The 13,974-nt window shown below is 46.0% G+C and overlaps 1 long non-coding RNA gene across 1 annotated transcript in view; it reads right to left on the bottom strand.

Annotated features, from left to right (window-relative positions):
* Positions 1–13,972, bottom strand: part of LOC132566145 (uncharacterized) — a 282,585-nt gene extending 268,613 nt beyond the window's left edge. Inside the window, exon 1 of the long non-coding RNA XR_009555047.1 lies at positions 13,899–13,972. This is a non-coding gene — a long non-coding RNA (uncharacterized LOC132566145). The remainder of the gene's footprint in view (positions 1–13,898) is intronic.
* Positions 13,973–13,974: the final 2 nt, after the last annotated feature.

Here is a 13,974-nt window from a genome sequence, read left to right as displayed (position 1 = left end):
ATCCTGGCTAAAAAATACTAGCAGACCTTTCTCCCTCACACAGATCTATCCCCTTGTAAAGCCCTGGCCATCACTACATGGCCGGTTTGGTGTAGTGGTTAAGTGTGCGGACTCTTATCTGGGAGAACCGGGTTTGATTCCCCACTCCTCCACTTGCACCTGCTGGAATGGCCTTGGGTCAGCCATAGCTCTGGCAGAGGTTGTCCTTGAAAGGGCAGCTGCTGTGAGAGCCCTCTCCAGCCCCACCCACCTCACAGGGTGTCTGTTGTGGGGGAGGAAGGTAAAGGAGATTGTGAGCCGCTCTGAGACTCTTCGGAGTGGAGGGCGGGATATAAATCTAATATCTTCATCTTCTTCTTCTACATTTCATTTATTTAGGACATTTCTATGCTGCCTCTTCAGAGAATCTGATTGAGGCAGCTTACAAAATAAAACATAATAGAAACATATGATAAAATTTGTTAAATAGTTAACAACCCCCCCCCCCCATTAAAAACCAGCAAAAACATAGAATCATACAAAGTGAGTGGTGTGGTGGTGATTTGCAGATGCATTATATGAAGGGCTACTTTCTTTTGTCTGTCTTGACAAGAACCATCATTCGGCCATCCCATCACAATGAACTTTTTGTCCTTCTCATGAAGAGATGGAAGTGAATATGCTTCCAAGTAAAAATGCCTGGAAGAAAAAAAAAATGTTCTGCCACTTCACTAGATGTTTTGTGTATGGAAACAAGCAGTTGAAGCTTTTTATGGCATGGAAGTAAAGAACATCATGTGATAAATAATAACCCAGCACCCTACCATCAAGGTGCTCAAGCTGTGTTGAAAGCTTCCAGCCTACATGATGTTGTGTGGTTTGTTATACTGATTACTGCTCTTGAATCTGATTGACATATCTGTGTTATGATGTGTTATAGTGATTCATTTTTATGCTGTTTTTAATGCTGAAAGCTGCCATGAGCCCACTTGCAGGATAGGGCAGGGTATAAATTGAAAAAGACTAGACTGTCTGGCACCCTAGGCAAGGCTTACTTCTGACACCCCCCTGCACTAATAACATCACTAAATCACATGGGAGGCCCCCAGTCTGTCACCCCTAAAAAGTCAGCACCCTAGGCAATTGCCTAGTTTGCCTAGTGGCAGAGCCGGCCCTGTCCATTAATCTTCTATTTAACAGGACAGGATACTTTTTCTCCAGATTGTTGGCAGTCCTCATTCCCTGTGGCATTATTGTAGATTCTTCAAGGGTAAATCTATTTGCTTGTCAGCAACATGGGGCACGTGAATACTTAAACTGCACGAAGTCAGGCCATTGGTCTGTCAAGGTTAATACTGTTTACATTGACTGCCAATGGCTTTTCAGGGCCTCAAATAGAGATCTTTCACATCACCTAATACCAGGTCTTTTTTAAGCTGCAGGTACTGGGGATTTGACCAAGGATTTTCTGTATGCAAACCAGATATTCCATGAGTAAGCTCTGGCTCCCGTAGCCCTTCCATAGCTGCCATAAAGAAGAAAGACAGGTTGCTTACCTGTAACTATAGATCATCGAGTGGTCATCTGTGCATTCATACTCATGGGATAGAGCGCCTGCACCGATCCCCGAATCGGTACCTAAAAAGCCCGGGATTTTTTTGCACTCAGCACCAATGGGCATGCGCAGGCATCCCAGTGCGCATGCTCACCGGAGCCAGCGCGAGGATCCCACCAGTTCCTTCCTGACCGCTGGAAGCCCCTACTGGAGGGAGACCGTCAGCAGTGGGAAAGGAGGGAGAGTAGTGTGAATGCACAGATGACCACTCGAAGATCTACAGTTACAGGAAAGCAACCTGTCTATCTTCTTCATGGTCTCTGTGCTTCACACTCATGGGAGATTAGCAATTAAGACATACCTGGAGGCGGGAAGACGGTCAACCAGAAGAAACAGCTTGCAGTACCACAGCTCCCAGATGAGTCCTCTACTGAGCATGCACATCCAGCACATAGTGCTTCATAAAGGCATGCGGAGAGGACCAGGAGGCAGCCTTGCAAACGTCCGTCAGAGAAACGCCTTTCAGGAACACCACCAACGTCGCCATCGCTCTTGTAGAGTGTCCGCAAATAGGCCCAGGCAACGGCTTCTTTGCCAACAAATAACACAGTTTAATAGTCTCAGTGAGCCATTTTGAAAGCCGCTGAGACGAGATTCTGGAACCTAACTTAGGAGAAGCATACGAAACAAAAAGATGCTGGTCCTTACGAAAACTCTTGGAGCGACTCAAATAAAACAATAAGGCACGCTTAACGTCTAGAGCATGCAACCTATGTTCCTCCTCTGAGGAAGGTGTAGGATAAAAAGTGGGCAACCAAACTTCTAGGTTAAGGTGAAACTGAGAAACCACCTTGGGAAGAAAAGAAATATCAGGAGCTAACGACATGCCAGACTCCTGAAAAACTAGATATGGGTAGTCACAACGCATAGCCGTGAGCTCCCCTGCACAGCGTGCTGATGTGATGGCTACCAAAAAAGCAGTCTTCCAAGATAGAAGCTGTAACGAACATGTGGCCATTGGCTCAAAAGGATGCCGAGTCAGCCTGTCCAACACTAGAGTCAAATCCCACAACTGTGGGGGTGATCTCGATGGAGGATGAAGCCTAAGCAAACCCTTCAAAAATCTCTTAGAATGAGGGTGTGCAAAAACAGAATGCCCCTCAACTGGTTCATGGAACGCAGATATTGCTGCCAGATAAACTTTAATGGAAGAAAAAACAAAGCCAGCATCCACCAGAAATAAAAACTCAAAAATCACCAGCCGTCCCACCCTCTGGGGTGAAACTGTAAGGTCAACTAAAAACTGAAGGAACTTCCGCCACTTCCTATCATAGGAAGCGCGGGTAGACAGCTTCCTGCTATTCAGGAAAACATGTTGGACTCTGCTGGAGAACCCACAGGGTCGATGAACCACACTGTCAGCTTCAGGTGGGACACGTTGTGATGGAATACATGACCGTCCTGAGCTGATAGAAGATCCGGTTCCGCCGGAAACTGGTAGAAGACTTCCCTTGCCAGTTGGAGCAAGATCGGGAACCAGTTCTGCCGAGGTCACCACGGAGTCACCAGGATGCAGCATGGTCTCTCTCTTGCGATCTTGTTGACCACCTTTGTCAATAGTGGCAGAGGTGGGAACAGCTATAGGAACCGACCTTCCCACAGGAACAGCAGACCGTGTCCCAACGACTCTGGATCCGAGCCCCCTCTGGAGCAAAACAGAGGACACTTCCGGTTCTCGGCTGTGGATACCCCCAGAGCTGAAACATGGGTTGAAGGAAGCACCACTGTAACTCCCACTCGTGTGGGGAAGCCACACCCCTGCTGAGGGAGTCTGCTTGCAGGTTGATCAGCCCTGGGAGGTGCGCAGCCTTCACAAAGATGTTGTGGTCCAGGCACTCCGACCAGAGTTCCAGTACCAGTGCACAGAGTCGTCGAGAAACTGTCCCTCCCTGTCTGTTAATGTAACACAGGGCAGTAGTATTGCGTGATGTTGAATACAGTGTCGTCTACAACAGGTTGCGGTTGTGTCACCGGGAGCGAGAGGGAGAGTGCCATCCTCTTCACCAGGTCCCCATACGACTTCAGATCCTCCGATGTTCAGAAGGTTGCTCTGTGGAACACCCGCACTCGACCGGCATCTCGATCCTGATTGGTGATGTATTGGCCGATGTGACCGTCGGGGCCGTGGCCTCTCCCATTGGTACCGACGGGCCCGATGCCATCTTTTGAGGACGAAAGCCTCGCCGCTCGATTCTTGCGAGTTTGTTTAGAAAAACTCAGGCAGTGCGAGCAAGGATCAACGCAATATCCCTCACCCAAACAGAGGAGACAGAGGAAATGGCCATTGGGGGAGGGGGGGCAATCTTCTTCCCACAGGAACGGCACCTCTTTAAAAAAACCCAACATCTTTCCATAGACGCCAAGGAAAAAACCCACCCAGGAAAGTCTCTGAGGGGAAAAAACGGGGGGAAACTGGGCTCCGAAGGGCAAGTCCAACAATTTTTTTAACAACATTAACTATCTAACAACTAACTAACTAACTACACTAAGAAAATAACAAACGGGCTATATACAACAAGAAAGGCAATTCTAAGATTACTTTACCGACCAGGGACACGAAAGGAGATCCTCTCAGCGCAGCGGTCAGAAAGGAACTGGCGGGATCCTCACGCAGGCGCCAGCAAGCATGCGACTGGGACGCCTGCGCATGCCCGTTGGTGCCAAGTGCGAAAAAATCCCAGGCTTTTTAGGTACCGATTCGGGGATCGGCGCAGGCACTCTATCCCATGAGTGTGAAGCACAGAGACCACGAAGAAGATTCTCCTAAACTTGAAGGCACTAGTTTAATGCCTGAGAAGAACATTAGAACAACTTTTCTACTTGAAACAGTTCTGCAAATAACAACAATAAGCATTTCTATAGAACTTTGGAAGGTTTAAAGTGCTTCAAGTTCATTCGTATTATTTCAGTATTCCTTACAGCAGTATTTTCATCAGAAGCCATTTTGCCCTTGCTGTCAATTATGGGAGCAGGCTACCACAGAGGGGGCCTTTTCTGTGTCAGCAGACTGATTATGTATTTCTCTCCCAATCAAATTCAGCAGGGATCCCTTTACTCTGTTCTCAGTACCCCATTGCTTTTAGCTCTGGCTGTGATTATATGCTGTTTTTACTGCTGAGGCTGATGACTGTGAGTTTTGTTGTCCCATATGATTTTACAAGCCTTACAACTCAGGTTGCCAGCCCCAGGTTGGGAAATACCTGGAGATTTAGGGTGTGAAGAGCAAGGTTTGGAATGGGAAGGACTTCAATGCAACATAATGCCATAGAGTCCACCTGCCAAAGCAGCCATTTTCTGCAGGTGAACTGTTCACCTGGAGACTGGCAGCCCTACTCAAAACACCTGCTTATTTTAGCAGAAAAGCAAAATTAAAAACCTATGTGTATAAAGTGCTGTCAAGTCACAGCTGACTTATGGCAACCCCCTCAAGGAGTTTTCAAAGTAAGAGATGAACTGCAGCAGTGGTTTGCAACCTGGGACTCCCTTGGTGGATTCCCAGCCAAATACTAACCAGGGCTGACCTGCTTACCTACTGAGGTTGGTTGAGATCAAGCTAGCCTGACCTGGGCAAAAAATTATTTTAAAAAAGTCCTAAGCACAATTACACCTTTCTAAAGCCACATAGCAAATTCCTGGCTATGGAAGCTTTAGACTGAGACTTCATCCACCCATCACTGAATGTCACAAAACTGTTGTACTGCAGCAGCTATCTGCAACTGGATGTTGCTTGTGCAGTCAAGACAATTCAGTTCTTAATGACTGCTATAGCATAAAGTCCTGTGATGTAGTCTGAAAAGATTCTGGTTCATAGCACGTTGCATTAGCTCTGTTATGTTCTTGTGATTAACGTTATGGTGCATTCACATTACACTAAATAATGTGTTTTACATCCGTATTTTTGCTACTCTTACACAGTAAAAATCTGGATGTAAAACACATTATTTAGTGTAGTGTAAATGCACCATTAGAGAATGCTTTAGCTCTTACATCTGCCAACACAGAGAACTAAATCAGAAAGGTTCCAGATTCAAAGGCACACCTTTCTAGCTCCCTATTAAAATTAATTATTCTAGTTCCTGGCATAGTCTGCCATCTAGTGGAAATATTATTAAAATGTTACCAAACAAAGCAGAATTGTATTTGTTCAGGATTGCATTATTGCATCACAGCCTGTTGCAAATGAAAAAGAAGGTGGAAAATGTGTGGGAATGTAACATATAAAAAGGAAATCAATACATATTCTGTTACATCAGAAAACCCTATTAAGCATCACATGATATATCAATGACAGAATACATTTCATTCATTTTACTTCACTGATTTTTCTCCTCTATAGAGTCCCACAGTGACTTACAACAATCTCCCCATCTTCACATTGTCATCAAAACAACCCTGTGAGGTAGGTTAGGCTGAGACCATGTGACTGGCCCAAGGTCACCCAGCAAGCTGTTATGGCGACTGAGGGAGGAAACCTGGCTCTCTTGAATCCTAGTCCAGCATGCTAACCACTGTGCAACACTGGCTTTCACATGGGGTATGATGAATTCTCTAAATTCACAGGGTCCTGCTGCTTTGTACCAAAACTTGTATTAGTTGCTTCCTCTATTTTCTCTTTCTGTGCACAGAGCTTAAGCAAAGCCTTAAACTGGGTTTCAAACTGGCCTACAAATAATGGCTGTTAATTTAGAAATGCTTCTACTTAATTCCAGATATGTTGAATCTGGTTGCGATTCTGCAGGGATGAGAGAAAAACATTACTTACATCCCTGACCAGTTCATGGGTTGTAGGGCTGAATAGGGAACCATGAACCGCGCTGTCTGTCTGTACTGAGTTATGGCCCGGCACACTGCAGGGCTGTTGTATTCATGCATACCCACCCAGGAAGAAGAGGGAACAATATGGTCCCATAGCAATCCCTCCAGTCAGGGCTTTTTTTGGTAGAAAAAGCCCAGCAAGAACTCATTTGCATAGTAGGCCACACCCCCTGGTGTCACCATTGTTTCACATAGGGCTTTCTTGTGGGAAAAGTCCAGCAGGAATTTATTTGCATATTAGGTCACACACCCCTGACACCAAGGCAGCCAGAACTGCATTCCTGTGCATTCCTGCTCAAAAAGAGCCCTGCCTCCAGTCATGCATAGTTGTGTGTCAAACGCCGATATTTCTCAATTTCTTTTGTTTTAAATCAAAGCTGTTTTATTGTTAGAAACTCGGAAGCTGTACCAAGGACACAAGCCTTGGGACGTACACAGGGTTACACAGTTGCTATATAGGATAGCTTCAAAGGTTACATTACAGATGCATACTTGAGTCACGGGTTCAAAGGTTGCTAAACACTATTTTTTTATTACTAAGGAATTTAGGCTATTAAAAACATCTCCCTTTTTCCACACTTCTATAGCAGAAGATAAGAGTTGTCTGTGTGAACCTGTGGGAGAGGCGACTTGAAAGTGGTACCAGCCAGGCTGTAGCATAAACATCCTTGGGCCAGATGGATTTATTACTTGCCCAATGGTTGTAAATAAGGGGGGGTGCAGTCGAGAGCTGGTGACCTGCTCTGTGTCTAAGAAACAACCATGTTACAGAAATAAGTGCGCTTGACATTGTGTACACATCCCAAGGCTGTTCACAACCTTTTGTTGTTGCCCATTCTTGATGTCATTGAAAACAGCTTCCTTCCACCTTAATCTTTTTGTGCAGGAAGGTCTAATTTCCCCAGAATCCTTGCTGCTCTCATACTCTGTACAAGTGGTTGTACCATTGTCAAGAAATTGAGAAGCTGGAGAAAAAAAAATGACCAGAAAATGGTGTTCTTGGAATTTTCCCATGTCTCTGTAGCCTTTACCACAGAGAATAGGGGAGTCTCCTAAGGCATGATCAGGAAGTGATGTCAAATTGTCTACAAACTCTATTCTTCTCAGGCATCTCCCAATGTTTGTTGAGGCAGTGCTGGCAACGCTACTCCTGAAAGCCCAACCTATCTGCACTTGCCGTGAGTTCCATAACAGGATATATCCTAGAGGGATATAAGGTAACAAGATAGAAGAGCCCCCTTTGCTATTTCATGAGGATACGCCTTATACCTTGGTGTAAATAAGCAGTTCCTCCTAAACTTTCTGTGGAAACTCCCTGTACTTTGGCCATTCTAAAATGACAAGCAGGGGAACTGGGGTTTTCCTGCTGGAGACGCTGCGGTTCTCACATCGTTCCATTGCCCTCCATCCTGAAGATGTCAGGATGCCTCTCATCCATACACAATTTATATAAACTGGTCCAATAAGGGGCTCAGCATCCGGAGCCAAACAAATAACGATGCAGCTGCAATCCTGCATGTGTATGTGTGTGCGCGCCTGTGTGTGATGTGTTTGTATGATTCAGCAGAGAAAAAAATAAACTTTTGGTCTGCTCTGGTTTATGAAAGCAACGATGTCGTCTGGAAACTATGTAAGGCCAAGGGAACATCCTGTATTTGGAGGGGTGGAGGTGGGGCTGTATGGGAATGGGAGAATGGCAGCTCAGATAGGGATTTGATCTCAGTGGGAATCATTTGCGATAAAGCACAATTACTGGGGCTCCAGCCATGGAGCGGCTGAAGTGCCTGCAAAGTGGCTGAGAATGCAAAGCATGCAGAGTAATTTGCAAAAGGTGTTTGGCTGAAAGGCAAAGACTGTTGTTGCATTTGCTGTGTAAGGCAGGATGACCTAGCTTCTAGTTACCAGGGCAACTTCTTGGCTCCAACCTGAGCCCTATGGCTCATAAAAACACAAGCAGGGACTCTTAAGCTTGCTGTATCTACACTGGCATACCACATCTGTAATGATATAGAGGTAATGTAGCAGAGTGGCTAAGAGGACTAGCTGTGATTTGGGAGGGAGGTGATTCAGATCTCCTCTCAGCTGCAAGACTGTCTTGGGTTGCCTTAAGAAAGCTACTCTCAATCTCAATTTCGTCCATATATGGAGCTGATGATAATACTAGGCCTGGACTAACTTACAGGGTTGGGAGGAAAGTTGGCAAGGTAGAGCCCAATCTCATTAGATCTCAGAAGCTAAGCAGGGTCAGTGCTTAGGTGGGAGACTTCCAAGGAAGACTGCAGAGGAAGCCAATGAGAAACCACTGCTGCTTCTCAATTGCCTTAAAAGCCCCTTGATGGGGTCACCATGACACCATTCTGACGTGATGGCATTTCTGTATGAACATGCATTACAGAGCTGTTATAAAGATAATATATGTAAATTACTATGAACATTAGAAGTGCTATATACACGTACTCTGTAGTTCTTCTCTCTCATGGAGTTACCCAAGAAGCATTGGAGTGCATCTCATGCCAGATGGCAGGGCAACAAGGATCCACTCCATATCAGGGGCTCCTCAAGGGAGTGTGGGATGCACACAGAAAAACCCAGCACTGACTTCATCCCAAAGAGGCTGCTTTCACCCAGCTGGTGAAGAGAGGGCTATAGAAGGCACCATCATCTCTGACAGGGCCAGCTGAGTCTCCTTGCCCTTGGAGAGAGGTGGGGATTTCCCCATTAGCAAGGGCTCTCCCCCCCCCCCCCCCGCTGCCAAGGAGTTTCCCAGGTGATGTCCCTTGTGCCCTTGCTGTCATGAGTCTACTAGCCCTGGCCCTATGCCATTATATGGTGGAGCTCTTTAAACGAAACTCAGAGAGCCCTGAGGGAAGTGTGTGGCTGGATGGTCTGTGACAGTGTGCTGCCCCACTAAGGCTGCCTCTCCTGGAGGACACTGTAGCACCACATGGGCCCCCCCAACTCATCACCTCCTCACGCACTTGCAATGCGCTTCTATAAAGATTGACACCCTTCTAACCCCAATGAGGGCAGAGTTACAATTTCCCCACAGTAAATAAATAAAAAAACATATGCAACCCTGGTATTTGTAGTTGTTGAGAACATCTCGTGAATAGGTTCGGTTTTTTTAAAATACAGACAACAACCACAGCTGGGTTCTGCTTGTAAGGATTGGGCCATGTTTGTGCTACACAGGAGCACCATGGTTGCCGCTTGCCAGACTCCAAGTGGGATCTCAGGATCCTCTGGAATTACAACAGATCCCCAGACCAGAGAGATTAGTTCCCAGGGAGAAAACAGCTGCTTTGGAGGGTGGACTCTATGGCATTATGCCCCACTGATGTCCCACCCCTCCCCAGGCTCTACTGGGGTTAACTGGTACAGTTAGTCCAGTACCCACTAGTTAGCAGAGCACTTGAAAGCTACAAAAGCAGAAGCAGTCTCTCTTCACCAGGTTACTTAGCTTACAAAGCTACACAGCCACACTGCAAGTTTAAAAGAGAAATACTTCTCTCTTTTATTTGAGAAGTACACTTTACAAAGAAAAGAGGAGAGGTAACACAGAGTACTAACTTACTAGCTAAGGATGGAAGCAGATGGCAAGAGGGCCATCTGCTTCATGGTGCCAAGAGAGGACACCTCTTGGTGTGTGCAGGGAGAAGGGGGTGTGCGTGTGAGAGAGTGAACAGAAGGAAGGAAGTTGTCCCTGAGAATACATTTCAAAGGGGACAGTGGCAGAAGAGTAAACACAGGAAGGAAAGGTCAGTGTGCCTATCTGGCTATCTGTTCTCTCTTGCCACACACTCTGGAGGCTGAGGCAGGGGATAGCACCTTTCAACAGGCTCCACCCCCAAATCTCCAGGAATTTCCCCACCTGGAGTTGGCAACCCTAGCAGCATCCTGCCCTAAGGAGTCCTAACTCTGATGCTGCATAACTCACCCTCTTTTCCTCTCTACCACCATGTAGCCACTAAAAATAAAACCCATGGCTGGGGTATAAAATAGTCAAAACAAAGCACATCTCTCAAAATTATGCAAATAAGCCTTATTTGCATAAATTCCAACTGGATAATCAATAAGGACATGGAATTGGTCCCAAACTCTTCTCCCTTCTCCCCTCCACAGTATAATACTCTTATCCTCCGAAGGGTATTGAATTCTCAGTGACATTTGATTCTGTTTCAGTTCTCTTCCTCTGCTAGATAGGTTTCCAGATGGGAGAAATACAACATGAAATAGCCAAAGGAGGACCCTGGGGATGCTGTGGAATTGGAGGAATTTCCTAATGGGATGGGGCAGCTGAAGTTTCCACTGCCTGGATATCTAAATATGAGATGGCAAGAAAGTTCAACACCAAGCAAACATCAATACTGTGGAAAGTAAAAAGTCTGAATGCCTGTAGATTCAGCAGGCCTGAAAATGCAGCAGCAGGGAGAAGGGGTCACAAGGAACTGAACAAGGAGGCCAAACCTAATGCAGAAGCCTGTAAATTCCCTGTCTGTGTGGTCCTGAGACAGATTTAATTCTGGGGATAAGCTGCCGTAGCAAGAGAGGTGTCTTGAGATTTGCTCAGACTCTGATCTGTACAGTACATGCAGTGCATCACATCACACATGCATTCTGGTTCTGTTGCTTAGGTACTTGCTACAGTTTATATCTCATTCCTCTTCTAGCATCTTAGACATGGGAAAAGTCTGCAGTGGGGTGGGAAGGTCTAAATACAAATTTTGCGATGAGTGTGGAAAATTTTGTAAGTCATGGATGACCTCATGTGACATCTGGACTGGGGTGGCTCAGCGGTACTGCTATTATTAGATGTCAGCCGTGTTCGACACAATTGACCATCAGTTACTGTCTAGCCGCCTCGTCGACGTGGGGATTCAGGGGTCTGCCTTGCAATGGCTGACCTCCTCTCTCCAAGGTAGGGGACAAAGGCTGGTGATAGGGGAAGAATCATCCCAAAGGCACCCACTTATATGTGGTGTGCCACAGGGTGCGGTTCTGTCCCCGATGTTATTTAACATCTATATGCACCCCCTTGCCCAGATTGTCAGGAGGTATGGGCTGGGATGTCACCAATATGCAGATAACACCCAGCTCTATCTACTGATGGGTGGCCATTTCGACTGTACCCCGGAAAACCTAGACCTGGATCTTCAATCCGTAGCATCTTGGCTCAGGCTGAGTTGGTTGAATCCAACGAAGACGGAGGTCCTCTATCTGAGTCGGGGTGGCCCAGGGAAGGTGATCCCCTTGCTGGCTCTTGATAGGGTGCCACTAATAATGGTTCTTGTAAGGTCAAGAGCTTGGAAGTGCTCCTGGAGTCCTCTCTGACAGTGGAGGCCCAGGTAGCAGCCACTACCAAATCCACCTTTTCTCATCTTCGGCGGGTACAGCAGTTGGCCCCTTTTCTGAAGCATGACGGCTTAGCTATGGTGATCCATGCTATGGTCACCTCAAGAATAGATCACTGTAATGCTCTCTACATGGGGCTACCCTTGACCCTAACCCGGAGACTACAGCTAGTGCATAACACTGCAGCATGGTTGTTGATGGGGCTCCCTAGATGGGAGCACATTCGGCCAATGCTGAAAGAACTGCACTGGCTGCCCATTGCGTTACAAGTTCATTTCAAGGTGTTGGTTATGATCTTTAAAGGCCTTTATGGTCGAGGGTCTGCCTATCTATGGAACCGCCTTTCTCCGCATGTTCCCTAGAGAGCACTGCATTCAGGGACACAAAATCTATTGTCCATCCCCGGACCAAAGGAAGCCAGGCTATGCTCTACACGGGCTAGGGCTTTTTTGGTGGCGGCACCAGAAATGTGGAACGCCCTCCCAGAGGCCATAAGGGCCCTGTGGGATCTTTCACAATTCCGCAGAAACAGTAATACAGAACTGTTTTGACAGGCCTTCAACATCTGAATCCAGGAGAGAACTACCACCTCTCACTGCCGAGGAGCTACAAATATCATGGGATCATTAACAGAAAAAAGAAATATCCCGCCTATCAAGTGTATAGCATCACAAAATGTTTTAAATGTATATCGGTTTTAAATTGTTTTATATAATTGTTAGCCACCCTGAGTCCGCTTGCGGAGAGGGCGTGATATAAATGTAAGGGACTTGCGGCACCTTGCCCAGTTCCGCAAGGCCTGCAAAACAACTTTATTCCGACTGGCCTTTAGTTAAACTACATAGATGCCCAACATCACTGAATGTATTGTACCAACCTTAGCACCAAAAATTGTTTTAAAAAATGTAAACTGTATTAAATTGTTTTAACTGCTTGATCGACAATGATCATTATTGTAATTGGTTGCTTACTGTTTTTATTGTTTGGTGTTAAAATGTTGTTAGCTGCCCTGAGCCTGCCTTGGCAGGGAGGGTGGGATATAAGTATGAAAAATAAATAAATAAAGTCATAAATAAATAAATGTGATGTTTTGAGCCTGCAGCAGCCACAATGATCAGTTATGCCATCCTGACCCTCCAGTTGTACCGCTGTGAGCAAAGCTGGCAGAATGCATGCCAGGCCATACACAAAGCAAACTGGCTTTTGCCACTCTATCACAATTGGACTGCCAATTAGATTTTTTTTTACCAGCCCTGCTGTCTGTGTCTTGCATGTCAGTTCAATGTGCAGACATTAGTTGGTGATACCATTTATCTGCATGTTGCAAAAAGCTTCATCTACTGGGGTAGCCTGAGGTACCTGACAACCAGCAGAAGCTTGGGAGCAGGGACATGGGGAATCATGCACAGAGATGCATACACCATGATGTCACTTCAAGAAAAAAACAGAAGAGACATCAGGTTGCTCTAGGAATTCCTGAAAACTCTGTGGCTGCCAGCCTTTAAAGAGCTACGTGATGTCACTTGTTCCAAGTATTCCCCTGAACTGCCATCATGCCACCCACAACACCAGCAGATTTTAAAGCTTTCCTCCTGCTGCCACTCAGAGCACCAGCAGGTCAGAACAGTTACTAGTGGGGGGGGGGCTCAAACCACAGTGGGAGACCTAGCAACCTATTGATTTCTGGCCAGGTAAGTTATTTTTTCCCTGATCAGTTGGCATTCCTAGTTCTGATCCTGGCTGATGCAAAGCTCACTAGGTTCTATGAGTAGGTTCTGTATCTTTCAGACACACTCTAAAGAAAAACAGAATTTTATTAGGACCCTGATATTTTCTTCCCACATCTTTTAACCATTTATAAACTGGTACAGATTGCATTTGCTTACATACTAATATTTTAACTGGGTTAACAGAATCAAAGAGGAAATCTTCTCAAACAATGTAGAATTGAACTCCTTTTTCTATCCTAAGAGAGCCAGTGTGGTGTAGTGTTTAAGTGCCTGGACTCTTATCTGGGAGAACTGGGTTTGATTCCCCACTCCTTCATGTGCAACTGCTGGAGTGACCTTGGGTCAGTCATAACTTTCCCAGAGCTGATCTGCTCAAGAGCAGTTTCTGTCAGAGCTCTCAGCCCTACCTACCTCACAGGGTGTCTGTTATGAGAAGGGGAAGGGAAAGGAGATTGTAAACTGCTCTGAAACTCCTTTGGGTAA

This window comes from Heteronotia binoei, chromosome 2, assembly GCF_032191835.1.
Source record: "Heteronotia binoei isolate CCM8104 ecotype False Entrance Well chromosome 2, APGP_CSIRO_Hbin_v1, whole genome shotgun sequence".
NCBI lineage: Eukaryota > Metazoa > Chordata > Lepidosauria > Squamata > Gekkonidae > Heteronotia > Heteronotia binoei.
Note: the sequence above shows the minus strand (reverse complement) of the source record. Positions and strands in the feature narration are given on the sequence as shown.